Here is an 11721-nt window from a genome sequence, read left to right as displayed (position 1 = left end):
CAAGAATGAGTGAAAGAGTGTATTTGTGCCCTCATTTTCTTAGTTATTGGCCATGCAATCAATTTGTAGTAGCTAGTCTATTTTCCTCATGCAGGACTTGATGAATAGGGAGTGTTCCATCCTGCTGATTTTGTCATCTCAGAGGCATGAGAAGCTAGAGGGTTTTTTTTTTCTGTTTGACTTTTTATAAGACAGCTGTGTGGGCCTCACATGGGCCTCCACACACTAAATCACACTCTGCTATATTACTTTTTCGAAAATGGAGCTTGAACTTGAGATCAGTATTAGCTCTCTGGTGTATAAATATGACATCTCTGTGAGAAATGCAAAGTCAGAACTAAGAGAACATTTTGCACAGTGAAATGCTTGGGGGTTAAGTATTCCAGTCTACTCTATGAAATCATTATGAAAATGTTTTTTTAATAAAGTAAGGGCCAGCCGTAAATCATATTAAGGTTGTGACTGGAATTTTACTTTGCCCTAATATGTTAGTGGTTTGCCAGATTTCATATAAGAGATTCACAAATACTGCAATACTAAATAAATACCTAGATAATTTCTGAAACGGTTTATGCCCAAATAGGTGGGCAGGAGGGAGTGTTCTGCCTGCAGACTCATAGAAGAGAGACTTGTGTTAGTGAAGATCAGGAAGTCTCCCAGACAGATCAATATTCTGTGAGTCATTAATATTTGTAGATGTGTTGGACTGGGAATTTGCTATGATGCATCTACACTTACAGAGTTATAGACGTATGCACTTCTGGACATAACTGACAGATGAGGTTTGTGTGTGCGTGTGTGTACGTGTGTGTCTTGGCAGACTGTAGTCTTATCACAGGAAAGAAAAACTGTGGAAAGGGCAGAAGTTCATGCTGTTGTTATTCAAATGACTTGAAAAAATTCAAGTGCTGACATAAAAAAGACAGAGGGAGAAAAAGAAAAAGTTTCTTTTGGCAAAGTGCACAGAAATGATTTAATCCTGAATAGAGACTCTGCTCTGAGCATTAAATGTCAACCTGGGAAATAATCTATAGGTTCAATCTCCCATTATCGCTTAATTAGTGGTAGAAATAAAGCATTTTGTTTTGCGTTTATCCAGCTTGCACTCATCTTTCTTCATCAGGGTGAAGGAGAAAAGCACAGAGCGGTGTTTAGAGTGCTTGCCTCCCTACCTCCCACTACTGTCACGATGACACAAATTAGGATGAAAACTCTAAGGATCATAATTAATATTTTTTAAATTATGCTTAGTTTAATCTTTATTTGTTTAGTAAATGACCTCACATCACTAACAGGGAGCTGGATATCATTCGTTCCTGTTCATTCATCTTTTAGTGTTATTAAGCACAGGATGCTGTGTATGTCTATTATCAAATTAACATCTTGGCCTTGTGTACAAAATATCCTTTCTTCAGGATGCAATACATATATGTTTGCACATCGGTATGTGAAACTGTGTCTTTGTTTATGTCACTGACCAGCAGGAGCTCACTCCATCACTCTTGTCCTGGAGGCATTGCCATTGCAATGGAAGTGATCATGTAAACACTGGATCAGGAGCATGTGCCAGGGGACTGTTTGCAGGTGGGGGAGGAAAAGGGGGAATGCAGGCAGCCAGGGGTGAGTGGGGGTTACCATTCCATACTGGGCTGAGTTTATTTCAATCCAAGGTCAGAGGCATTTGGCACCTTGTGTTGTCAAAATCTGCAGGGATGACGATACACAATAGAGAGGCAGTTTATTTTCATTTATATGTGCTATATTTGAGTAGTGTATTTTGCATCCCTTGCATCATTATAAATGCCATTTTTATGTCTTTACCTTGTTTTCTTTTAACTGTGCATTGCTTTTTAATGTATTCATCATTTCCCTGTTGTTCCTGATTTTGCACACTCGTACTCCTGCCACACTTTTGCCCCAATGTCCCTCTTTTAGTCCCTTAACATCACCTTCCCCCACCACACAAAACCCACTGCAGCTGGAAGCAGCCAGATCAAGTTTCCATCCAGGTCTGTAAAGGGGCAAGAGCTGCTGTTTCTCATTACAAATGCCTCGGGAGATGTGGTCACTTACCAACTGAAGGAGCAGTTAGGTCACCAGGTAGCTCCCTTACTCCAAATATCTGTCTCAAAATACAAACTGTCACTCAACTAGGCATGCCGCATGTTTACAGGAATCATCATTCTTCTGTCATCTTCATACATATTTTCACTGGTCTATATACTGTATACTCTACAATCAATGTTTTTTTTGTTTGTTTTTTTTAACATTTTTAATATACTAATGTATACGAAAATCACATGCAATGCAATAAATCTATAATAAGTAAAGCATTTTGTTGAATTAAACATTCTGGTAAACTGGAAAACCTTCTAAGCATTTCAGTGTAATTTTGCGTTATCTGTGTAAATCATACAGGCACACCAAAGACTGGGTAGTTAACGATTAGCAAAATTTTATTGTCGTCTTTCGGGTTCTTCCATCAATGGATCACCATACGATCCAATCCACACTTAACTTGGCATATGTTTGATGCCGGGTGCCCTTCCTGACACAACCCTCTAATTTTATTTGGGCTTGGGACCTGTGCCCAAGGGCTGGAGTTTGGCATCCAGGCTGGGAATTGAACGTGGACCTTCCGCATGGCAGGTGAGAAACCGACTACTGATCCATCAATGGCCTAGAACTACAGATTAGCAAAATTCTAGTTCAAATTTTATTTGTCACGTACACAACCATACACAATATTATATTCAGTTAAATGCTTATGACTGCCTAGGACCTTAAAAACAATATATATATATATTTCTCTATGATGAAATAAATTGCACCAGAGAGTACAATTGTAATACTTTCAATAAAAGTAATTAAAATTTCATTAAAAGTTAAATTAAAAAACTTATACTGAAAATTTACAATTTTTACAAAAATGACCAAAATAAAATATAATTAAAATAGAAGTGTATAAATGATGCAGGATTTACAGACTTTACAGAAATTATGAACTCTGAGGTATAAAAGTGTAAGATTATAAAATAAAATAAAAAACTAAAAGCTTTTAAAAAGCAGCAGTATGATTGAAACATGGAATGTGATATGGAATGTGTGTTAGCTGTGGTGTGGGTGTCCATGTTCCAAAGTGTAGTCCTCCTTTACATGTAATGAACAGTGTGTAATCAGGAACAAGAAATGTGCAACGTAACAAGTAACGTATAAATTTCCAGGGGATATTTTTGTAACATTCAACAGTCATGTTGCTGTTGTAGCCCATCCACCTTAAAGTTTGACATGTTGTGAGATGTCTTTCTGGTCCCTACGTTTGTAAAGAGGTGGTTGCTTGAGTTCCTGTTGACTTCCTGTTGACTTGTTAAGCTCAAACCAGTCTGGCCATTTTTCTTTGACCTTTGTTGTCAGCAATGTGTTTCTGCCTGCAGAATTGCCGCTCACAAATTTTTTTCTTGTTGTTTAGTTTTGTTTTGCACTGTTCTGTATAAATTATAGAGACTGTTTTAAGTTACGTTCCCTGGAAATCAGCAGTTTCTGATATACTCAAACCAGTCTTTCTGGCACCAATGACCGTGCCAAAGTTAAAAATCACTGAGGTCACAATTTTTCACATTCACATGATGTGGACTGTCATGTATTGTGCATATTGTGATATTATACAGCCATACTATGGTTGAGGAAGTATACTGGTGTTCCCAGTTAAAAGGTGGATGAGTAATAATACATGTATGTGAGCATGACCACACAGTAAAGTAGCTGTGAGGAATGCGGGAAAGGCCAGATACATATTTCTGCTGATGCAGAGATCATAATGGTTTGACGAACCATTACTCATTACTCTTTCAGTCAGGAAGCTGCAATTATACAGGTCAGTCCTTAGGCACAATAGATGCCACAACACATAGAAACTGTTGTTGTTTCTTTCACTTGCTTTTTTCGAAACACATTTTAAACATTAAACGGGGCAACACCAGACAAATCCTTCAGTTACATCATCTCTCCAGCCCTCTCTCGCTCGTGAAATCAGATCTGTAGAATCTCAACAAATCCAGGTCTATCAGCACTGAGAAGCAGTAGGGGAAATGACCCCATCAAAACTTCCTGTTGCTGACAGACAAATGAGCTTAACCTTTGTCACCAGTCTAAGCACTGAGGAGCTCCTGTGCAATGTGCGACAAGGAAACTGGAAAATGTTTACTTGCTCTTGATTGCATTTCACCCTTTTTTCCAGTATATATATAATTTTTCTTTTCCAAATAGACTGCAAGAGTTAATTGGATAATGCTAATGCAATCACAAAGCAATCACCTTACATGTGCAGTTGTACGGGTTCATGTGTCTTTCACGTGTCTCATTTCTGTAAATAAACTTCGGCCCGCATCCATGAAAGTGTGTAAAGTTTATGTGACTGTGCTGGCCCACACATTAACACACACCGAGGCCTGTAAGCCGAGCTGCGTGTGGAATGTGGGAGGTGTTTTCAGGGAGGGAATAGCAGGGGAAGGGTGATTAGTGGGAGCAGCTGAGATCTGTCCCCCAGCTGTAATGACAGATTACCCAGCAGGTGTGGCACTCATCCCTCACACTGTAGCCAAAACCCAGCCCAACTCTGCCCAGTTAAAGACATAACCACCCCCCCCCCCCCCCCGCCCCTCCATCCCCTGTCACCTATACACCTCTGGGGTGTGGGATCAGAGGCCTACATGTTGGCCTGCACTAGTAAAAGTATCATTTTGAAATCCGCTGTGAACAGCTGGATTACACAAACCGGGGACATAGTGAGAAAACCATATACATAAAGCATAATAAATAGACTGTTTATGAACCTTTTTTATTTCCACATGGTAATAAACTATGCAATACTGCTCTAACCTACAGTATACTAGTCGTAACTGTTCCCACAAGTGGTGAGCCAAAGCAGTGCTTCCTCAGGAGGAACATCAAGCATAATGGTCTACACTGACACCAGTTGTTGCTGTTGTTGCTGCTAATGGAGCTGTTGTCTGTTGTGAAGTCAGACTTTATGACACTGGCTGCTCTCAAAGCAGTATGGCTTTAGCTAAATGAGCAAGTCATAGATGTTTTAGTCAGTCTTGGCCATTTGTAGGACTGGATGAATGAGAGTGAGATGCCTGCTGTTTTTACTTCACACAGACACTTTGACTAATTACTCGGGGCAATCACAAAAGGCCAGTCAGCAGGGAGAACTTCATGCCTTTTCCCCCCTTGTGCCCTCTGCCTTCACTGGAAAGTGAGAGTGAGAGTGAGGAAAGACAAACTCCTGTATTTTATGTCTGCATGCATGTCTATAATTGTGCGTGTCTGTGTGTGTGCATGTGTGTGTGTGTGTCGGGACCCTCTCCCCTCATATACCCATTACAGGCCCTTCAGTCTGTCACACTTTCGTTTGATGGCTCTTTACAGCAGGGCAGGTCTGGCTGCAGGGGGGGTGGATTTAGCCTTTGATTGCCTTGATGCAGAACACATGTGAGAGAGGACCTGAAGCTGCCCTGCTGAGAGTACCTCTCTCTCTCTTTTTCTTTCTCAAAGCTACAAATGCATTCTCTCTTCCTCTCAGACTTTCTCCTCACACTCATTCACTTTTCAACTCTCAGCTGTACGATACTTTATAGCATCACCATTTTAGTCTCTTATCCTTTACCCTAACAAATGTTGCTTTCCTTTTCCATGTCATCCTCTGGTTTCATGCATTGTTCTCATTTTATTTCACTGTTTTCACTGTTGACCACCTTCGAGACTGTCGGCATGCCTTGCCCTGGGTGAATTCAGGCAGAATGGGATGGGACTGATCTGTATCTTTATTATGATACTAATGGCTCAGTGAACACAGCAGTTCTCCAACAGTGTGATGGTTAGGAGGAAATCTTAGGAGGTCAGCTTCTGATTAGATCTGTAACACAAATACGAGAGTTTTGTTTTAACAATTAAAAAAAAAAAGTTGTACCATGTTGTTATTCTGATCCGTACAATGTATGTACTAAGAGTATTATTTGCTCGCTCTCTCTCTCTATCTCTAGCATTTCAAAACACCAATATGTAAATTCCCACTCCTTTAGCACCCTCTGTAGGCGGCTCAGATGTTCATTCCCTCAGCTCTCCAGCTGCCCTTTATTTACCCAATAACAAAGCTCTGTTTGAGGGCCAGATCGAGTTGCAGCTAATGCTTTAGCAAGGACCTGCCGCTGAAAGATGTTGCTATTTGAGGCAGCTTGGGTTTCAAGGTGGCTTACAAAGCAGGGCACAGACTGTGTGAAGGAAATGGGACTTGGGGGAGAGAAAGAAAAGGGTGAAAAGCAGTGATGAGAAAGGAAGGAGCCTTGTGGGGAAGGAGTGAGAGATCAGGGACAGACGGAGATAAAAGGAAAGGAAAGATGAAATTATTGTGGGAAAGTTTTCTGACTTGGAAACAGAAGACGAGTGTCATTCTTGATGTGAAGGTAACCAATGCGCCCTTTATTTATTTGTTGAAATAAATTTCATTTGTGGTCACATGAGTCGAACAATAATGAGCAAATAATACTCTACAGTTTCATTCTATATAAATGAAAACATGCAAACACTAACCACTTCCTTTACCCAAACCTTAAATGCTGCAACGTTTTCCTACAAACTAAGGTGTGTTATGAATTTGCAACAAGGGGCCATGCCAGATTATAGTCTCTCACCATGTTGACTAGAAATTGTATTTCTCTTCTATTGATATTCCTGTATAGAAATACATATAACCACCCACATATACATCCATACACACCCATCTCTCTCTCTCTCTCTCTCTCTCTTTCTCTCTCTCTTTCTTTCTGGTTTTTTTTTTCAGGGGCCCCTGCTGGTGTTTGGTTACATACAGCTCTCCATTTTCTGGAAGGAATGACCACATCGGTTGCCTAGGGGATCAAACCAGGAAGGACAGCCGTCGGAGTGGGGATGAAAATAGCCCTGAGCATTATTCAAGCAAATCAATACACTGCAGTTCTCTCCTAGACAGAATATCATCCACACCCGCATAAAATGAAGCTACGTGTAGGGCGTGTGGGCATCAACACTGTTATGTGTATAGGTTTATGGAATTCCCTTCACGCACCTCTATAGTGGCTTTAAGGGGCTGAGGGTTGTTGTCACAGGGAAGAGGAAGTATTAGCATGATTTGGGGTCAAGGGTTGGCTGTTCAGCAGTTATTATGGTATCTGGTTTTGGATAGGTAAACCCTCAGCTTAGGGTGAACCATGTGGGGTCCAGTGTGCCAAATTAGTCTCATATTGATGATCTTAATACAGATTTTAAGTCAAACATACTGAACATTTCCAATGCAAATGTTCTCATCTGCTTAATAACTCAGGATTGTTAATTGATAAGCGTTGATAAACGTTGAAAGGTTCAGAAAACAATTCAAGGTTGTACAGGCATGTACATACACCAGCATGCACTAATCTCTAAATCTAATTTTTTCAAAATGTTAATAATTAATATCTTATTCACCGCCAAAATCCACAGACATCCTTTACTTTACTAATATTTAAGCTCTGTATATTTTGTATTATCACTCGAAATGCTGCAGCATTTCTACATTTTATAAGCTTATTATTATTATTGTTGTTGTTGTTGTTGTTGTTATTGTCAATGTCATTGTTGTTTTAAATATTCCAAGATGCATTTCTGGAAAAGTGTTATGATTATGATTTAGATTGAGGAATTTATTCAACTATTATGTCCATATTCCTGCAAGGGTTTTTCTTTTCTTTTTTTTTCCTTTTTCTTTTTCCTTTTTATTTGTTTGCCTGAATAGCATGTCCATGTTATAACCTAAGCACTGCCTATTCTTTTCTTTTCAGGTTTTTGAACTTTTCTTCAGGTTTTTTTTTTATTTTTTATAAATTATCTAAAGAAACTAAAATTGGTCACTTTACTGAAGATAAAAAAGGTGTAAAAAGCAAAAAAGATTCCCATGGTGTGTCCATAATAAAGCTATGCAGAAGGGACAGTATGAGACATTGAGAACCAACTCATCCCCTATGCTTGGTGCCAGCTCTGTTTATGCTGTACCGTGCTGTTCTCGTCTTACCCTTGTGGCCCTGGCACATCAGCACTTTCATCACACCTGCCTCCTGCCTCTCTCCTTTTTCACCCTTCCTTTGTCCTTCTGAAGGGCAGTTTTTAATAATTGTTCCCTATAGCCAGCTCTCAGTCATCATACAGGAATATAAAACACAGTGTGCCTTAACTAGAGTTGCCCCATCACTCAAGCCAATGCTAAGCCACCCATCATTCTGTGGAGTACACACATGTTGCACGTCTGTCTGTCAGTGCAGATCACTTTCCAGAAGACCACGGTGATGGTCTTTTATGTTTCCTATACTCATTGATCTTTTCCGGTACTATGAATTTGCCAAGTGTTAACTGTGCATTAGGCATTATAAAACATACACCTTAAAACATCTCTATATTGGATTATATATATCTAAACCCAATCATTGTGTATCCCAACCGGCTATAACACATTGCATTCCATATAGGATAGAAGGAAAGCGCATTGATCCCTTGCTTAGTTTTGAGTTTTGTAGTCCTTAGCAGAACTTCTTTACATAACAGGTTTATCCAGGGTCAGTGAGGTGACGCTAGATCAGTTTAAATGAGTTTAAAAGGTGTGGTGAGAAAAGAGCAATAAAAAAAAATCCATGTTTGTTTATTATAATTTCTTAGAGGCACACATAAAGACAAAAAGATCATGTTATTATACAGTCATCAAAAATTATAATAAGATTAATTTGCTGACTAACAAAAAATATCGAAAATACTGAATCTTGCAAATCATGTTGCAGAAAGGGCAGAATGGTCTATTGTTCTGCACAGGCAGAGAGCTTTACCAGTCCTTAACCCCTCTACCTGGCCACTGCTACTGCTGAACACTCATTTTCCCTGATGTATTTGTTCTGTAAATAGTGCAATCCTGTGTAGTAAATATTGTACAGTAATAACTGAGGTCTGCGGTATGGAAGAGCCTAATCAGCAGATCTCAGATCCCACACTCTCCCTAGAGCAGGCCTCACTCCTCTACTCCTCTAATGCTAGGCTTGTCTTATGTAGGACACGCCAGGCAGAGCAGGTGATGTGTCCGGATCTGTCCAGTTAGAGGAAGATCAGTGAGCCAATCCACTCTGACCAAGTGGGACAGCTGCAGAGCTGTCTGAAAACATCGGCAGGCTCACAGCTGTCACTGTGTCCTCAGTAAAGACATTCTACTTTAAACTCCTTTGTAACCAACCTAACATGTTCAGAATTTAGAATTTATTTATTCAGTTCCTATGCCTTCCCTTTTTTTGTTGGCAAAATGGTCCCGTTCAACTGTACATCTTTTTCCACTATCTGTGTCTATATACAGTATGTGTTTAATTGTCGAAGCATTTGGCAAATAGCTTGTTTAAATTGGATAAAGCTTGGATAAATGGATAAAGCTTGGATAAATGTCTATCATTGGGTGAGCTAAAATCAGTATTATTTGTCTAAAGCATATTTTAAAATAATGAGGACTTATATTGGAAAAAGTTTTGATAAATGCTAAGTGGTTAGCTTTGTCGTCTTGCACCTTCAGGGTCTGTATGAGTGGAGATTGCATGTTCTCCCTGTGCTTGTCCAAAAACATGCAGATTAGGCTAATTGGTGTTCCCAAATTACCTGTAGTGTGTGAATAAGCGTGTAAGTGTGTGTGCAATGCAAAGGATTGGAACCCCATCCAGAGTGTATCCCGCCACTTGTTCTAAGTCTACTACAGTAGTATAAGTAACAACAACATCAGTTGTTATTTTAAGACCCGATGGTCAGCTGTTCTTGATCAGTTCGAGCATAAACAGTATTGCCAAGTGCATTTACAAAACCTATCAAACACCATCATTAAACTGGCTCTCATGAAGACCATCCCAGGAAAGCAAGAAAAAAAATTATCTTCATATCTTTTAAGTTCATTTAGAGTTACCAACCTCAAAAATCACCAATTAACAGCACCTCATCCTGTTTTGAATGCTTTACAGAAAGCAAAGGTAGTGGACATATCTCAATATATTTAAAATATATATTTTATATGAGACATATCTCAATATATAAAAAAAAAAAAAATGTATGCCTTCAGCGTTCTTTTACAATGTAGAAATCTGGAAACACCATGGAATTAACTATCCAATGATGGCGCTCTGGATAACAGCGCCTGCCAAATGCCTAAATGTGAATGTAAATGTGAAACGCAAACTTTTGACTTTAAGTGTAGCTACAGTAAATAAAATCCTGCAAGATTTGCTGTTGATATTTTTGGTTCAGGAAAGTTATGCATGATTATGTGATTGGCATCCTGTCCAGGGTGTGCCCCGCCATGTGCCCAGGGTTCCTTGGAATAGGCTCTATGCCTCCCATGACCCTGTTTAGAATAAGCCTAGAAATTTGGTTTGGAACCGTGGTCATGAAGCTAAACAAACAGTTTAAGAGAGACTTCAAAGGTATTGAATGTCACCGTGCTGACAAGCTGCTGATATATGCTTCTAGTCATTAACCCTAAAAGTCTGCTTGTTAGATGGAAAAAAAATAATATATATGATTGTACCAGTTATTGCTTATGTCAAAAACCTTTATAAATAGCTTTTTTATTGTTTCAACAAAATTTTCAAAATGTAATCTTAGCAATATTAGTGTTACTCATAGTACTTCCTGCCTCTGATTTATTAAACATCCTATATATCTGGTTTATAAAATATGAATAATATGTATAATGTGGCATTTCTCTTGGTATTGCCTGTGCTGGTAAGAATATACCCCCCACATTGTTGCGAGGGCTGTGTGGCCTGGAGCACAGCAAGGAGGGAACCCTACTGAGTGGAATTCTCAAGCCTCACTTCCCTGCCCTAAGGGACCACATCATTAGCTCAGGTAATCCTCGGTGCAACCTTAGCGAACCTATCCCAAATGTTCGAACAACAAACAATCCTCTACCCCTCTATTTACCACACATACCATCTGCCAAACAATTAGGCGGTGTTGAGTAAATACCACTTAACCCAGGCTAAAGTTGATGAGCTGATTGAGTGTAATTATAGTTCTGTTGTTATGAGTATGAGAGCTGGAGAGGAGGCATTTTCCTTCTAGTGTGGTTGCTATTGTTAACTAGAGATTTTTCCCCCCCAAAGTTTAGTGTATTTTACTTCAACATTCTTGGCAGCAAACTGGATAAATGTTGTTAATTGCTGCCCCAAGTGTATGCCAATAAATTCTCTGTGATGGATGTTGATGAAGTTACTTTGTGCTGTACAAGAGAAGTGATGAATCAGATTTTTTAAAATGCACTAGATGTTTTATTTGGCACTGCATTTATACAACAATGTTTTACAAAGAAAAGCTCCTAAAGTGCTGTTTTCTTTACCCCAGGTCCACTTTGGGTGTGTTGCTAATGTCAGTCTTGTTATTCTAATATGATCCAAGCGTAGCCTTGAAATCCAAACCAGGTTTAGTTTGCCTGTGTTGCACGACGCTCCAGCTGATAAAATCCAGCGGTAAGAGATAATAATAAGGACCCACCCGGTCTTGACTTACAGAGGCATCTGGATGAATTAGGTCAGGAAAGGACAGCTTGTTTGGAATTGTGGAGGGGAAAAGCTTACTGTTTCAGGCCCTGACATAAAACATGTTTTAAAAACGTGTAAAAAAAAAAAAAAAAAAGAG

This window comes from Clarias gariepinus, chromosome 27 (genome assembly GCF_024256425.1).
Source record: "Clarias gariepinus isolate MV-2021 ecotype Netherlands chromosome 27, CGAR_prim_01v2, whole genome shotgun sequence".
Taxonomy (NCBI): domain Eukaryota; kingdom Metazoa; phylum Chordata; class Actinopteri; order Siluriformes; family Clariidae; genus Clarias; species Clarias gariepinus.
Note: the sequence above shows the minus strand (reverse complement) of the source record.